Source organism: Schistocerca cancellata, chromosome 8, assembly GCF_023864275.1.
Source record: "Schistocerca cancellata isolate TAMUIC-IGC-003103 chromosome 8, iqSchCanc2.1, whole genome shotgun sequence".
In the NCBI taxonomy this organism is placed as follows: domain Eukaryota; kingdom Metazoa; phylum Arthropoda; class Insecta; order Orthoptera; family Acrididae; genus Schistocerca; species Schistocerca cancellata.
In genome coordinates, this window is record NC_064633.1 from 169199569 (window position 1) to 169217032 (window position 17464).

Below are 17464 nucleotides of genomic sequence, written 5' to 3' on the forward strand. Positions count from 1 at the left end.
TGTTAAGCATTTCATGCCATTTGCTGGAGTTAATTTTAGGAAGAGTTTACACTTATTAGGCTCTCTTATAGCGTCGAACCTGTACTTTGGGGATAATAATTAAATTTCTTTTCTGCAGTTTTCTCCTTAACATACAGATTATGGCTCACACTCAAGTTATATTCGTAGAACGTCAGAGCATCAGGCACCCAGGACCAGGTAGATAATGCAAAGGAACTGTGCAACAGATAGCTCTCAGCTAGGTAAGGTCCTTGGTATATAGCGAGAGATAGTAAAACATAATAATAAAAAAGCTGATTTGTAATGCTACCAATATTTTGACCCTGGTTTTGCTTCTCCATAATATTTTGAAAAATAAGGGGAATCTCCGCCAGAATGGCAGTACTGACCTCAAAGTCGAGATCTTCCTGCAACGATTTTTCAGTCTCCCGACTTTGATGCATCTGCAGTTTGGTTGTCACTTCGTTTTATCTGACGAACATTAAAATGTAATGCTGGAATTCACACACTCCATCAAACTGTCAGTCTTGTTTGTGAAGACGAAGTAATACCCAACTGAAGGTCTTGCTATCGGTCTCTGGATGAAATATTCTGTGCTTTCCGAAGCCGAAGAGAACAGCTCACACATCGTATCCTAAAACTTACCAGTAGAAAGAGCTCTAGATGCGTACGATATCAAAAGGTCTCCCTGATAATCTTGCAATAGCATGGGGGCAATACTGGAATTGGAGACATCTGTCTCCAAAATGAATTCTAGTCAAATACTGGGTATAGCAAGGACATGAGCATTACTAACGACCAGTTTTAACGCATCAGAAGCTTACACAAGAAGTTTCTATGAATAGTCAAAGTCGCAACCTATAGACCACGTCGCCCACATCACAGAGCACGATAATTGGTAGATAGCTCAATATACACTGCACAATGACCTGGTACCAAGGAAGGCAGGATTGGGTCGCGATTGTGGACAGTGGTCGCAATCAATTACTGTTGGTAAGTTTATTTTTTAATCACGTGCACTTTATTTGGAAACAACAACAAATAAAAGGTGACAATTAATTAATTAGTGTTCCTCGGCATAAGGCATTAATGACAACAAATTCAAACAATTCCTCACCAGAAGGCCCCATTAGTGATAATTTAAAACTGTTTCACGTTTGAAAGCCTGAATAGCAATCTTAAGAACCAGTTAAACCACTTCAACCAGCAATTACAGTTACTAAAATATTTTTAAAAGAACGATCGTCAAAATATCACTGCTACGATATAGCTGTCTAACTAAAAACCTTAAGACAAGTAACACTCACGGCTTAAGGCATTAATGACAACAAATTCAAGAATTACTCGGCTGAAGTCCCCAATGGTAATAATTTAAAAACTTTCATGCCTGACGGCCTGAATAGCAATCTTTTAAGAACCAGTTAACTTCTTCAAATTGCAATCACAGTTATTAAAATATTTTTAAAAGAACAATCATCAAAATCTCACTGCTAGAATACTATCGTCTAATTAAAATTTTAAGTCAGTAATACTCACGGCTGAAGACCTATATGACAACAAATTCAAATTACTTCTCGGATGAAGGCTGAAGGCCTGAGTAGCAATTCTTTTAAGAAAGTCTTCAAACTTGTAACCAAAGTCATTAAAATATTTTCAAAAAATCATCAAATCTCCCTAAACTTGGAAGAGGAGGGGGGGGGGGGGAGGAGGAGGGGAGAGCAGACGTAGACCTGGGAAAGTCCCTCGAAATATCGCAAACGATGAGACAGGCAGCCATGCGTTGATATCACTTCACGAGATGGTAACTCAGACTAGTGGCAGTTTAAACGCCTAACCAATAATCATTTCCCGAGTCTACCTAACGTGTGACGATCAATGCAAGGAATGATCAACACTCCCAGCGGTAGCAGCCGGTAGCACTACGTCTTCGGACTCCGGTGTTTAGAGCATCCGCAAGCAGAAAGGGACCACTACTACCACAGTAGGAAAAAAATAGAAAACACCACCCGGCACAAAAATCAAGGAAGCTTTCGAACTACACGCCTAACTGGACAGCAGCGACAAGGCGAGGAAAAGTACAGTGCCGTAACATACACTAAACTTCAGGGCAGGTAACTCGGGCGTTAGCAGCCACTACGGAGGAAAAATACCACTGGTTGAACGACACAAATACTAACATAGAGAATGCAATATGTAATAATAAAAAATGGAGGAAGGCTAATCTGATTCGGCTTTCCCAAACGCTCCACTTGCTGCTCTTCTTCTACGCGACACTGCGAGTAGCAACACAGAAGAAAATTGCGAATCTCAAAAATGTGGAGGATTCACTGCTTGAATTGTGGTCCAACTTAAACTTACTGTGTCCGGTTGACAACGACGTTGTACCGCTCGCGACTACAGCCCTTCCATCCGGCGGTACATGCGCGCTGCCAGTTGTCCCGGCGTGTTCTCGCGCTGCGCGGACCTGGCTGCTCGTCTGTCCCCAACCGAACTGCCGACTCACATGACACCAAAACACCACAACGTTGCCCCAAAGATAGTACCACCGTTACTAGATATCGATAACCGCCGCTGGTCCCACTAGCAGACAGACAACGCTTGCAAATGGAGTGGCGCCAAAGAACACAACAAGAAGACGACAACTGTAACTATACGAACCACACGAAGCCAACCTAGCAACGGAACCAACGCGAGCTGCAGCAGATCCTTACCTCCTCTCCTCAAATACAAACCTGGGGGCAACCCATCTAGCAGTGTAACCAATTTTAATTTGATTAACGTGCAGTTCTAGGCGCTACATTCTGGAACCGCGTGACCGCTACGGTCGCAGGTTCGAATCGTGCCTCGGGCATGGATGTGTGTGATGTCCTTAGGTTAGTTAGGTTTACGTAGTTCTAAGTTCTAGGGGACTGATGTCCTCAGAAGTTAAGTCCCATAGTGCTCAGAGCCATTTGAACCATTTAATTTGATTATGATGGACATGGTATTGCTTACCGGTACGGCTGTCCTTAACCATAAATTTGACTGTGCCTAAAATACGCATAATTGTGCACGGACCCAGAAAACGGAGAGTAAACTTATCAAGGTTGCCAACACCCACCTCCCTCCTGGGAAAATTACGGACATACACATTATCTCCCGGCTTACCTCTGAAGGCAAGTCGGTTATGGTTTTAACGATCAGGTTGTCTGTTGTGGGCCCTGAGAATATTGCACCTCGCGCGATTCCAGTTTTCCTTGACGACCTGAGGGGTAAAGTCCGCAGCAGTCAGATCTTGAATCCCCCATATGTTCGAAAGGGGGGAATTAACAGGATAAGCAAAGATCAGGGAAACTGGGGTAGCCTTCAAGGCCTCATAGCTGGCGGTTTTGATGGCAAAGCTAAGCCAAGGGAGACTAGAATCCCAGTTACTGGGGGAGACTTCCGACGAAAGATAATCAGTGCGGATTTAAGTTTACAATTGACCCTCTCTGGGAAGGAGCCCTGCAGATAATATGGAATGGTAGTCACGTGCTTCAGACAGCTTTGAAAATGGAAGGCCTTGAAGGGGCCGAAGGAAAGGCCGGCGCATTATCGCTTTGCTTAGGGTGTCCGAAAACACTAAATACGTTAGTTAAATGCGCAATGCTGATACCAGCAGTCACATTACGACTCGGAAGAAGCCAGCTAAACCTCTAAAACGTGTCAGTAATATTTAATACGTACCGATGGTCTCCCGTGGTAAGGGCCCCACATAATCAATATATTTCTTGTCCATGCTACAGAATTCGCTCCCAGAACTCGGAAGCCCTATTGATGACGTTTCTTCGGTTTGACCACATGACACTACTGACACCGACAAACCATCTCTCTAACGCCTCGGTCCATAGACGGCCAAGTCAGATGCACCTTTTTCTTCTCCAAGGTCTTATAGGTTCCTAAATACCCGCCAATCAAAGAGTTGCGAAAGTAATGGAAAATCGGGCGTACTAGGGTGACTGATAGACAGATCTTAATCTCCATGCCACATACTACCCGTTTACAAAAAATGCCATTGCTGGTAACGTATTAATCCAAACGTTCTCCTGCCGAAAGCCGTTTCTTAACGGGCCCCCAAGTGGGGTCCTGATCCTGATGGTCGGCAATGTCACTAATCAAATGAGGATTACTGCCTAACACGACACAACTAAGGTTGCCCTCCTCAGTTTCTTCGGCACCCTCGCTAGGTGGATGTTCCGTTAACATAGGGCTGAAGACGTCCGCGAGCACATTCTCCGTGCCCCTAATGTGTTTAACCCCGAACTGGAACGCCCAAATGCGTTCCGCCCACCCGCGATACGGCCGGTTTTACGCGGTCTACCTAGCACCCCAGCTTAAGACTTGATTGTCAGTCTCTAGCTGAAATACTCTATGTTCGAGATAAAACCGGTAATTCTCCACGGCGAACAAGACGGCCAGTGCCTCACACTCGTAAACAGAATAATTGAGCTCGGCGCTGTTTAACCGACGAGACGCGTATGCTAATGGCTGCCTTTGACACTCGAACTCCTGGAGAATGACTGCTGAAATTCCCGCATTAGATGCGTCGGTTTGAACAATAAATTACCTGTTAAAATCAGGCACTTTGGGAACCGGAGGACTGGCTGTAGCTGCCTTAAGGTGCTCGAAAGCGGCCTCTTGGGCAGGTCTCCATTTAAAATTCACCCACTTTCGGTGCAGTTCGTTTAAAGGAGCCGCCAACTGAGCAAAATTCGTGACAAAACGCCTAAAATAATTCGCCATGCCCATAAACTTGGCAATCCCACGTTTATCAGTAGGCGGCGGCAGAGCCCTCAATGCCTTAGTCCGCTCCTGGTCAATGCGGATGCTCTCACCTGATTCCAGATGACCTAAGAAGGATAGCTGCTGCCAGGGTAATGTCACCTTAATGGGCTTAACAGTCAACCGGCCCCTTGAAACGTAGCAAAAACTTGATATGTTCTAAATGCTCTTGAAACGAACGGCTATAAATTACCAAATCGTCCAGATAATTATAAAAACAATTTCAAGTCACCAAGAATATTTCCAGCAAACGAGTAAGGACGGCTGTGCCAGTAACCAAATCAAAGGGGACCCTGTTGAACTCAGCCTCCAATCAGTACAAAATGCCGTAAGTTGTTTACATTCTTCGGCTAAGGGAATCTGATAATGGGCCTGATTCAAACCGAGCACAGTTAACCAATTAGCGCCGGCAAACCAACTAAAAGAGTTATGAAGATCAGGTAAAGCAACTGATTCTAGCATAACCTTCGTAATTAGGCGACGGTAGTCGAAAACAGGCCGTAGATCTCGCCCCTGATCCTCAGGGCTAGGAATATAGGGGACGCATAAGCTTAATTACTCCTGGCTCAAGCATTTGGGAGATCTTTCCCCTTAGTATCTTCACCTTAGACGGTGGGAGACGATATGGGGAGTGCCTCACGGGAATATGGTCAGATAGACGAATATGGTAGTCAAGAATATTAGTAACACCAAGTCAGTCACAGAGTACCTCAGGGAACCTCTCCATCAAACCCCCTAGTTCAGAGGCCTGCTGGGAAGAAAGTTGGGTGAGATCAAATTCACTAACCTTAGTATCAACAGCCAGCATTCCTGCATCTCTATGCACCTTACGTTTAGCACATTCACAGAACGCAAATTTCTGAGCAGAAGCGAAATTAATGAAAAAGGTATACCTGGAATAATCCAAGACAAATCCAGTTTTAGCGACAAAATCATACCCCAAAATCAAATCGACCGGCAGCTTCTTAACCAAGACCAAAGATAAGGGCTACGAGAAATCGCCAACCGAGATACTACCTCGGACCCAACCATGCAGAGGCAACGCCTGCCCGTTGGCAACCCGAAATCTGTGCACCGGAGAAGGGACCGACCTAAGCCTCACAAGTTGACCAAATTCAAGTAACCATTCCAATCTCAAAGAAGAAAACGAGCTACCGGAACCCAAAAGGACACAAATAGGTTCGTCACCTACTCTAGAACAAATATAAGGCAGATGAGGTGATGACTGAGCAGCGACACGGGCACACCAGGGTCATTGACTTTGAGTGTCCGCGGCTGAACGCAAGTACGAACTAAATTCCCTGTCCGACCGCACCTGAAACAACGCCGCGATTACCTTTTAGAAGACTCAGCTGATATAAATTCTTCTCGACAACGCCCGTGGACTGAACCTTAACTTCACGGCACCTATCGTCCGAGAGTGTCAACGCGGATATCGCTACAACGGCGGTACGAAGTTCCTCCCAAGTGGACGGACGACCACGAAAAACAAATTGTGACTTACACGATGCTCCCACCCCCCTCAGGACAATGGGAACTAACTCCTTTTCCGGCAAGTCAACTAACAAGACCAAACAGGTCGTCTTAACTCTTTCCACATATTGATATAACTCCTCTTTGTCTTGCTGAATCTGCCAAATATACCGACATTCGAGCTGCTAGCGAACTCCCATGGTCAATCTCTCGCTAATTACAAGTTTCCTCAATTGCTCCAGGGAAAAGCCTTCTGTCATGGCCATGGATACCAGGGTACACAATTCACTTCGAGTTAAAGGATACAATAGAGACAAAACTACTTGATGCGAAACACCAAACGCATCAGCTTGTTGCTCAAAGCGAACCAACAACCATAACAATCTTTCAATTTGCTCGAGTCGCTCGACAACTAATTGCGTGATGGCTCGAAACAAATGCACGAGGGGACTTGGAAATTTAGCAGACACCCCGTCTAACCTCTCGGGAGACATAAGGGCGATACATCCGGGCTCACTAGAGCACCACCCGGACGATAACAAATCCTGCTCTCCGGTCGGCTTCCCATCAAGTTCTAAGTTGTTGTTGTTGTGGTCTTCAGTCCTGAGACTGGTTTGATGCAGCTCTCCACGCTACTCTATCCTGTGCAAGCTTCTTCATCTCCCAGTATCTACTGCAACCTACATCCTTCTGAAACTGCTTAGTGTAATCATCTCTTGGTCTCCCTCTACGATTTTTACCCTCCACACTGCCCTCCAATGCTAAATTTGTGATCCCTTGATGCCTCAAAACATGTCCTACCAACCGATCCCTTCTTCTAGTCAAATTGTGCCACAAACTTCTCTTCTCCCCAATCCTATTCAATACCTCCTGATTAGTTACGTGATCTACCCATCTAATCTTCAGCATTCTTCTGCAGCAACACATTTCGAAAGCTTCTATTCTCTTCTTGTCCAAACTATTTATCGTCCATGTTTCACTTCCATACATGGCTACACTCCATACAAATACTTTCAGAAATGACTTCCTGACACTTAAATCTATACTCGATGTTAACAAATTCCTCTTCTTGAGAAACGCTTTCCTTGCCATTGCCAGTCTACATATTATATCCTCTCTACTTCGACCATCATCGGTTATTTTACTCCCTAAATAGCAAAACTCCTTTACTACTTTAAGTGTCTCATTTCCTAATCTAATTCCCTCAGCATCACCCGACTTAATTTGACTACATTCCATTATCCTCGTTTTGCTTTTGTTGATGTTCATCTTATATCCTCCTTTCAAGACACTGTCCATTCCGTTCAACTGCTCTTCCAAGTCCTTTGCTGTCTCTGACAGAATTACAATGTCATCGGCGAACCTCAAAGTTTTTACTTCTTCTCCATGAATTTTAATACCTACTCCGAATTTTTCTTTTGTTTCCTTTACTGCTTGCTCAATATACAGATTGAATAACATCGGGGAGAGGCTACAACCCTGTCTTACTCCTTTCCCAACCACTGCTTCCCTTTCATGCCCCTCGACTCTTATAACTGCCATCTGGTTTCTGTACAAACTGTCAATAGCCTTTCGCTCCCTGTATTTTACCCCTGCCACCTTCAGAATTTGAAAGAGAGTATTCCAGTTAACATTGTCAAAAGCTTTCTCTAAGTCTACAAATGCTAGAAACGTAGGTTTGCCTTTTCTTAATCTTTCTTCTAAGATAAGTCGTAAGGTCAGTATTGCCTCACGTGTTCCAACATTTCTACGGAATCCAAACTGATCTTCCCCGAGGTCGACTTCTACCAGTTTTTCCATTCGTCTGTAAAGAATTCGCGTTAGTATTTTGCAGCTGTGACTTATTAAACTGATAGTTCGGTAATTTTCACATCTGTCAACACCTGCTTTCTTTGGGATTGGAATTATTATATTCTTCTTGAAGTCTGAGGGTATTTCGCCTGTCTCATACATCGTGCTCACCAGATGGTAGAGTTTTGTCAGGACTGGCTCTCCCGAGGCCATCAGTAGTTCAAATGGAATGTTGCCTACTCCCGGGGCCTTGTTTCGACTCAGGTCTTTCAGTGCTCTGTCAAACTCTTCACGCAGTAACTTATCTCCCATTTCGTCTTCATCTACATCCTCTTCCATTTCCATAATATTGTCCTCAAGTCCATCGCCCTTGTATATACCCTCTATATACTCCTTCCACCTTTCTGCCTTCCCTTCTTTGCTTAGAACTGGGTTTCGATCTGAGCTCTTGATATTCATACAAGTGGTTCTCTTATATCCAAACGTCTCTTTAATTTTCCTGTAGGCAGTATCTATCTTACCCCTAGTGAGACAAGCCTCTACATCCTTACATTTGTCCTCTAGCCATCCCTGCTTAGCCATTTTGCACTTCCTGTCGATCTCATTTTTGAGACGTTTGTATTTCTTTTTGCCTGCTTCATTTACTGCATTTTTATATTTTCTCCTTTCATCAATTAAATTCGATATTTCTTCTGTTACCCAAGGATTTCTAAGAGCCCTGGTCTTTTTACCTACTTGATCCTCTGCTGCCTTCACTACTTCATCCCTCAGAGCTACCCATTCTTCTTCTACTGTATTTCTTTCCCCCACTCCTGTCAGTTGTTCCCTTATGCTCTCCCTGAAACTCTGTACAACCTCTGGTTCTTTCAATTTATCCAGGTCCCATCTCCTTAAATTCCCACCTTTTTGTAGTTTCTTCAGTTTCAATCTGCAGTTCATAACCAATAGATTGTGGTCAGAATCCACATCTGCCCCTGGAAATGTCTTACAATTTAAAACCTGGTTCCTAAATCTCTGTCTTACCATTATATAATCTATCTGATACCTTTTAGTGTCTCCAGGGTTCTTCCATGTATACAACCTTCTATCATGATTCTTAAACCAAGTGTTAGCTATGACTAAGTTGTGCTCTGTGCAAAATTCTACCAGGCGGCTTCCTCTTTCATTTCTTAGCCTCAATCCATATTCACCTGCTACGTTTCCTTCCTTCCCTTTTCCTACACTCGAATTCCAGTCACCCATGACTATTAAATTTTCGTCTCCCTTCACTACCTGAATAATTTCTTTTATCTCGTCATACATTTCATCTATTTCTTCATTATCTGCAGAGGTAGTTGTCATATAAACTTGTACTACTGCAGTAGGCATGGGCTTTGTGTCTATCTTGGCCACAATAATGCGATCACTATGCTGTTTGTAGTAGCTAACCCGCACTCCTATTTTTTTATTCATTATTAAACCTACTCCTGCATTACTCCCGTTTGATTCTGTATTTATAACCCTGTAATCTCCTGACCAAAAGTCTTGTTCCTCCTGCCACCGAACTTCACTAATTCCCACTATATCTAACTTTAACCTATCCATTTCCCTTTTTAAATTCTCTAACCTACCTGCCCGATTAAGGGATCTGACATTCCACGTTCCGATCCGTAGAACGCCAGTTTTCTTTCTCCTGATAACGACGTCCTCCTGAGTAGTCCCCGCCCGGAGATCCGAATGGGGGACTATTTTACCTCCGGAATATTTTACCCAAGAGGACGCCATCATCATTTAATCATACAGTAGAGCTGCATGTCCTCGGGAAAAATTACGGCTGTAGTTTCCCCTTGCTTTCAGCCGTTCGCAGTACCAGCACAGCAAGGCCGTTTTGGTTAGTGTTACAAGGCCAGATCAGTCAATCATCCAGACTGTTGGCCCTGCAACTACTGAAAAGGCTGCTGCCCCTCATCAGGAACCACATGTTTGTCTGGCCTCTCAACAGATACCCCTCCATTGTGGTTGCACCTACGGTACGGCCATCTGTATCGCTGAGGCACGCAAGCCTCCCCACCAACGGCAAGGTCCATGGTTCATGGGGGGAAGTTCTAAGTATGTGACCTTAAACTGAAATTTACTAACCAAGGACTCTTATCACGATCCTTTAACTTTAATCGCCTTAAATCAGATTGGTGAAAATGTATCAACTGCGCCCGCACCCTGTCTGACTGCCACTAGATTGAGTGCCCTCTATGAAACCGATGTTATTCTCAGGACTACTAACGGCTCTAAAGAAGAACTCAATGGCTGCCTTCGTTCTCACAAACAACCTCCCGCGTGACGTCAACTACCTGATGCATGGTACCACGTAATAGAGCTGCTAAGTCCTGAACACTATCATCAACAGCCTGGCGTCTTATAGCCATCCCATAAATATGGTGGTTTTCCTCAACAGGCCGATCCTGGGCCACTGCCTGACCGCCCTTAGAATTGGTCACCTAAAACAGAACACAATACCAAAGACAAATATCGCATAACACTGGCAGAGTTACAGTTCAAACTAAAACTAACTGAAATGTCAATATTAGAATCACAACCAAGCTCTGCTACCAGTTAATACCTGGTACCAATGGAGGTGGGAATGGGTTGCGATTGTGGAAGGGGCCGTAATCAATTATGTACACTTTATTTGGAAACATCAACAAATAACAGGTGACAATAAATTAATAAGTGTTCCACGGCTGAAGGCCTTAATGACAACAAATTCAAACTATTACTGTGCTGAAGCCCCCAATAGCGATAATTTAAAACTGTTTCACTGATGAAGGCCTGAATAACAATCTTAATAGCCAGTTAAACTTCTTCAACCAGTAGTTACAGTTATCAAAATATTTTTAAAGGAACAATCATGAAAATCTCATTGTTAGAATACAATTGTCTGATTAAAATTTTAAGACAAGTAACACTCACGGCTGAAGGCTCAAATAGTAATAATTTAAAACTGTTTCACGCCTGAGGGCCTGTCTAGCAATCCTTTTAAGAACCAGTTAAACATATTCAAACATTAAAATATATTTTTAAAATACAATTATCAAATCTGACTATACCAAGAGCGCTGGCGGGGGAGGGGGGGGGGGAGGGGGCGTAGATGTTGCTCCAAGGATCGAGCTGGGAGAGTCCCTCAAAACTTCGCAAGCGATGAGATAGGCAACCAAGAGTTACATTCAATTCACGAGATGGTAACTCAGACTAGGGGCAGTTTAAACGCCTGACTAGTAATCATCTGCCGAAGCTACCTAACCTACATAACTGGCAGTCAGCTCTATGTCTTGAGCCCCCGGTGTTTAGAGCATCCGCAAGCTGAAAGGAACCTCTACTACCAGAGTAGGAAAAAATAAATAAAAAACAGCACCTGGCCCACAAATCAACGAAGCTGTCGAATTACACGCCTTACCGGACAGCAGCGGGAAGGCAAGGAAAAGTACACTGCCGTAACATACACTGAGGTGCAGGGCAAGTAACTGGGGCGTCAGCGGCCACTAGGCAGGAAAAATACCGCTGGTAGAACTCCACAACATATAGAATGCTACAATTAATGATAAGAAGTGAAGGAAGGCTAATTAGGTTCGCCTCCCCCAAACGCTCCACTCGCTGCTCTTCGACTCGGCGACACTGCGAGCATCAACACGGAAGTAAGTGGTGAGATCTCACAATGCTAGAGGTTTCACTACTTGAATTAAGGCCCACTCAAATTAAACTTCCTGGGTCCTGTTGAAAACGAGGTAGTAAACCTCGCGACTACAACCTTTCCATCCTGTAGTCCGTGTGTGCTGCCATTGGTCCCAGCGTGTTCTCACGCTGCACAGACCTGGCTGCTCGTTCGTTTCCAACGGAACTGCCGACTCACACGACACGGTAAAACCACAACGTCGTCGCAAAGATAGTACCACCGTTACTAGATATCGATAACTGCCGCTGCTGCCCCTATTGGACAGACAAAGCTTGCAAACGCAGTGGCGTAAATGAACAAAAGAAGAAGACGGCAACGGTAACTATACCAACTAAACGACGACAACCTAGGAACGGCACCAACGCGAGTTGCGGCACGCTCAGACATCGGCGGAGAAGGTGCAAATAGCAACGCTTCGTGGCAGACAACCAATAAGAACACTCACATCCCTACTGCCAGTTAAACACCATACCTTCAAGAAACATGATCCAGTGTTCATTCGTATTTACAGGCGTCAACCTAGTTTGCTCCTGGATACAATAACATAGAACCAGGGCACAGCAAAGACAGGTGTACAAATCCAGGTGCTAGTGGCTCGAAGAGTTATTAGATGTGCCTACGACTATTTCTCATGCTTCATGAGTCATTGTGACTCGCAGTAAGACACGATAAAGCCACAACGCCGAGTACAAGCCAGGACAACACTCCCAGCCCAATGGATGTTCCTTCGTGTGCAGACGACGAGATGACGACAGCAATCCTACCAGATACATTGTCAACAAAGGCGGACGTGGAATGAATACCAGCCCTGTTGGGAGCCAGAACCGTGGAGCAGTTACCAGCAGCCACACCAATGACACTAGCTTTCCACCAAGAGCTTCTCCGACAATATACAAAACAGCGACGAGTCTTCCAGCAGTAGTCATCAAATTTGGGGGTGACGGGTTTTTAATCAGTTCCATGGAGTGACAGAGACGCATCGATGGCAGAGACCAGGGACACTGTAGGCTTCGCGGCACGTTACGTGATCTTCGGCCAAGCAAGTTGGCCCCCTGGTGATGTACGAAGAGCAAATGGAAGTCAGTTTCTCCTATGGGTGCCACGTGATGCAGATCATCGCCCAGTACTCTTATCCATCGGCTTTTCACCGTCACTGCCGCTGGAATACGACTAAGTCTACTCCGTTGGATTCCGCTTGAACCGTCGTTAGGTCCTTCCCTACCGACAGGGTACTTCGCCAGCGGTGGTCGACTATAGGTGCTACACAGTAAAACATCTCCTTTATGATATATGTGTTACCGTGCCATAAAACGTGTGGAATACACTCAATTTACTCTCGTTTTAATAAAGTGTGACAGGTTGTAACCAGTGATAGACGCTGGAATTTCTGGAGATTCTAACCAACTTCTTACGATTCATAACAATTAACTCTATTCTATTTAACCTCACACACATCGTCTGTGATTCTGTTTTGAGTGTATATTGCCAAACGTTGACAAAAGTACAAAGGTACGATTATAAATGTCCATAATTTACAAATCACGTTATTAAATCTCAGGATCTTCTGCTGAACTTTGATAGTTGCATCTCCCAATGACACCCTTCGAAACTATTCGAGGTAAGGTTATTGCAATGATACGCTCCTCCGAGTCATCAATTAGTTATGGTATCACAGTTTTTGACTGTCCGAAAATAGTTCGGCGATTGAGAGTGGTAGCGAGCCAACCCGTGTGCTCGTGCATGCCAGTCTGAATCACACAAAGCGGTCTAGTGAATTCTGCTCTGCTTGTCTTCTGTCGGCGTTTGTGGGAGGTCACTTTCTGTGCGTCGGCTATGGAGGAGTGATGTCTTAACTTGCCTTGAAGCTGTTTGCTGATGGTTACCCTCATAAGACAAATTACAAATTCATTTTGAGATGCCGGGTAGAACTGCGTTGCTTGGTGTAGTATTGTTTGCAGCAGTTTCACATCTTTAACGTCTTTTTAATGTTTTTCGAAGTTAACGATAGTTGCTCAGTGAGTGGCTTATTTCGAGGTAATTGGTAGACAAACCATATGCCATTGACGCTCCGAATAAGCAGCTTGTCAAATTCATCAAACTGGCCAAGCTCTTCCAGCATTTTTCAATGTATGTATCAGGCAAGATCAAGCTATGGAGACACATGGGTCTGACTTAACAAACTTACTAAGCTTAGAGCCTACGTGACGCAAAAGCAGCAAACATGGCGCTTGACGTCGACACTATAGCATACATGACGTTATGAACGGTGACTATTCCGACACGACACGCCATCAAATTAAGACTCAAAACACGGGTTTTTGGGAGTGCACTTACATTACGTTTACCCCATATTCACACGTTTACATCTATTAACGGCACACTTTCTTGGTGTTGCTCTGAACAATCTGTATCACTACAACGGTGGTAATTCCATTAGCTGCTTTGGGCTAATCATGCCCCTGAAACCATCGTCATTCTCAGAAAATGATGTGTAAAATCTTGTGCACATATTATACAGTAGCACATACGTGCCTCTTTTTCAGCTGAGCTGAAAATTATCATGTGGAGTAAACTGTGAGCGTAGGTAGTTCATAGTTCTCAAACACACTCTAATCCTTTTGAGGATCCCCATTCCTGTCTATTTGCAGGACCACAATGATAAACCGGGGTGTTTCTAGCCGGGTAGAAGTCTTAATAGTAATGCTTGGCTATATTATTGTGATCGGATCAGATGTTAAAACAACTATGATGCACAGAAAGTTAGGGGCAGCCGTAATCCTGAATTCAGGATATGTAAATATTTCCGATGCTCTTCGTCTGACGGAGGTACGGGCAGCACTTTCCCTATCTATTTTTCCAACACAATTTTATTCTCTGCTTCTTGTTGTTCTAGATTGTACGAGTTATTGTCTATAGGACTTTAAACTGGAATAGGCTTCTGCTTAGGAACATCCACAGCTTCTTTAACCAGGAGCGGTCTTAATAATTGACAATCAGTTAACTTTAAAAATATTAACAGCCAACTGTCACCAGGGCATCAGTAAAGATAAAATTGTCAGAAGGGCGGGTTGGGATCAAGCCGCACCTTGGTTGCCTATTGATATTAAGATGTTGGTTGGTTTGAATTAAGCCTTACCATTATTATATTGTTTGCTACTCTGTTTAACCTTTAAGCACATGTGCGCATCTTAACCCTGAACCTTCTGACATAGAGCTGTTTTCAGTAATTGAATCACTCTTGTCATCAATGGTGCCTATGAAGTTTTCATGTGTTGCAGAAAGGAATTTAATAAGACTGAGTCGAACGCGGTAGTAAACACTGCTGTTTCACCCGATAACAGGACGGCTGCAAGTCCGGCCTTGTAGTAATCATTGTCAAATTGTTTGCTGTTTTGAAATACAGCACTTAAGATTTGTCTTGCAAAGATTAGAAGCTTACTCAAATTAAGGTCTAAAGTCAAAAGAATTTTGCAAATTAGTACATTTAGTTAAAGAAAATTTTATGGTTAAATGCTTTGATTATCTGTAAAACACGGTTTATATATCGTTAAATAAAAATGTTACGATATGTGAAAAAAAAGTCATATTTGTGGGTTCTCCCTTCCATGTTTTCCTTGATTGCAGTAAGTACCACGTATCAGTCAGAACTCTCATCATGGCATGTTGTGGAAAAACATAAGTAAATAAAGAAGCCTGGATGCTTAATAGGATGACGTGACAATGGCGGACTTTTTTATCGTTTGCTTACGGTTGGTATCTTCAGCATTATCGTTATTGTGAAGATACTTATGCAGTGGGAGGCAGCTGGTACTTATGCAGTGGGAGACAGCTGGACGTCGGTATTACAAAAACTATAACATGCTGTTGCTGTAATAGTAACAAAAAACGCGAACTATCATTTGCACGTAACATAAGAACAATTACAAGTAGATGACTACTTACTGTAGTTGCATATCATCTTGTATGGATAGGCATTTTAGCCAATTCCAACATAAGCAGTACTTCATACATTTTAGTTACAGAATTATGATGTTACCAGGTGCCCCATACCCAGGGTATGGAGGTCTTGCGTGGGCATGTGGTCTGTGGATTCCCGGAATCAAACGAAAATGCTAATGTTCTGATACTGGTGTTGGCGAAATGTAAGATGTACTTTGCGTCTCCGTTCTCGATATGGCGTTGGAGATACGAAAGTCATGATCCTGGTGTCTGCAAAATGTGACACGAGCATGGTACATGGAGCATGGTGTTGGTAATGTTTCATGCAGATTGCAGAACTGCAGGGAGAGGGGTACTCGCTCCTGTACCCCTCCTCTCCTTTGTTCTTGGTAACCAGAACCGGTAGTATACTTCTAGTCATGTGAGCTGCATCCCTCACAACGTGTGGCTAATGTTATTCTACGAGCACTTACTTCCGCTCTAGAACGTGAATCATAAGAAAAATGAATTATATGTATAGCTGCTTTATGTTTTGCACTATTAAATGAGTGAATGGAAGATGCGATTAAGTGACCTAGTTTTTAAGAGGAAAATACTTCCAGGAATGCACATAACTAACAGAATAATAATAGTGCACTGCAGTAATGTTGGCAGTGCACAAGGTGCAGTGAGGCTGAATGTAAGGAGGCATCAACTACCATAGTGAATGGAAGCTCAATGGATCTGAGAAACAGATTTCTGGAGCAAATCACATTTTCACACTCCAATTCTGATTCTGTATACCAACAGAAACTAAAAATTAAAGTGTTCAACAGAATTTGAAACGTGCAAAGAAACCCAAGAAGCAGGTACGATAATTAACTAGACATACAAGCGAATGGAATAGGCGTAAAAATTTAAAACTGCTTTTATTTTGTTTTTGAGTCATGTCTCAAAACAGAGTGCTATGGTTTGAAAGCTACACGGTGCAGAACCCATTGTGTGCATCCAACAGAAATGCGGCACATGGATAGACTTATATCGAAAGCCTCACACATTAGTGAGTTTAACTGGTCAGTCAGTTTAACTGATCTCATATTTTATATCTCTCTTGCAGCCGTGTGGGGTTACAGAATGTAGATCTACTTTTCGTATTGGCGTACCTGGTACTGTACATGCGCTGTACGCTGTGCTTTAGTTGCCCTAAATCGTGTATGTCCTATACTTATAATCAGTTCCACACCGTAAAACTGGAAGCAATTTATTGTCTTAAATATATAACTCCTTTGGTAGCGGGTCGTATAGGAATTGATTCTGGTAAATGCGGTCATCCCTTTAGTTAGGTCATTCAGTGATTATTGCCAGGTGATTGTGGGATTGTGGTCAGGTAATGTAAAATCTCAATTGGCAGTAAAAATGTGGAAACATATTTCCTTCACGTGTTTAGTTCTTAACTACCAATGGCCCTCTTCAGGAACAACGGAGAGAATCTTTTCCATCTGAATCTGTTCCATCACTGGATAAAGTTTTTAACTGCGTAAGAACAAGTAAGTGCCATTAGGTCTTGCTTCATTTCGACATCAAAAGTTTTCAAAGCACAGAAAATCATTTCCATGTTACTGTTCTGTTTACGCATGTTAATAGTATCTTTGACTTCTAAATCCCTGTGTGGTATACTGGAATTCATGACATGCTGTACGTATGACACGTGGCTATTATTTAAATAATTACAGATGCAATGTTGTGGCTTAAATTGTTTTAACCCCAATCCTTGAA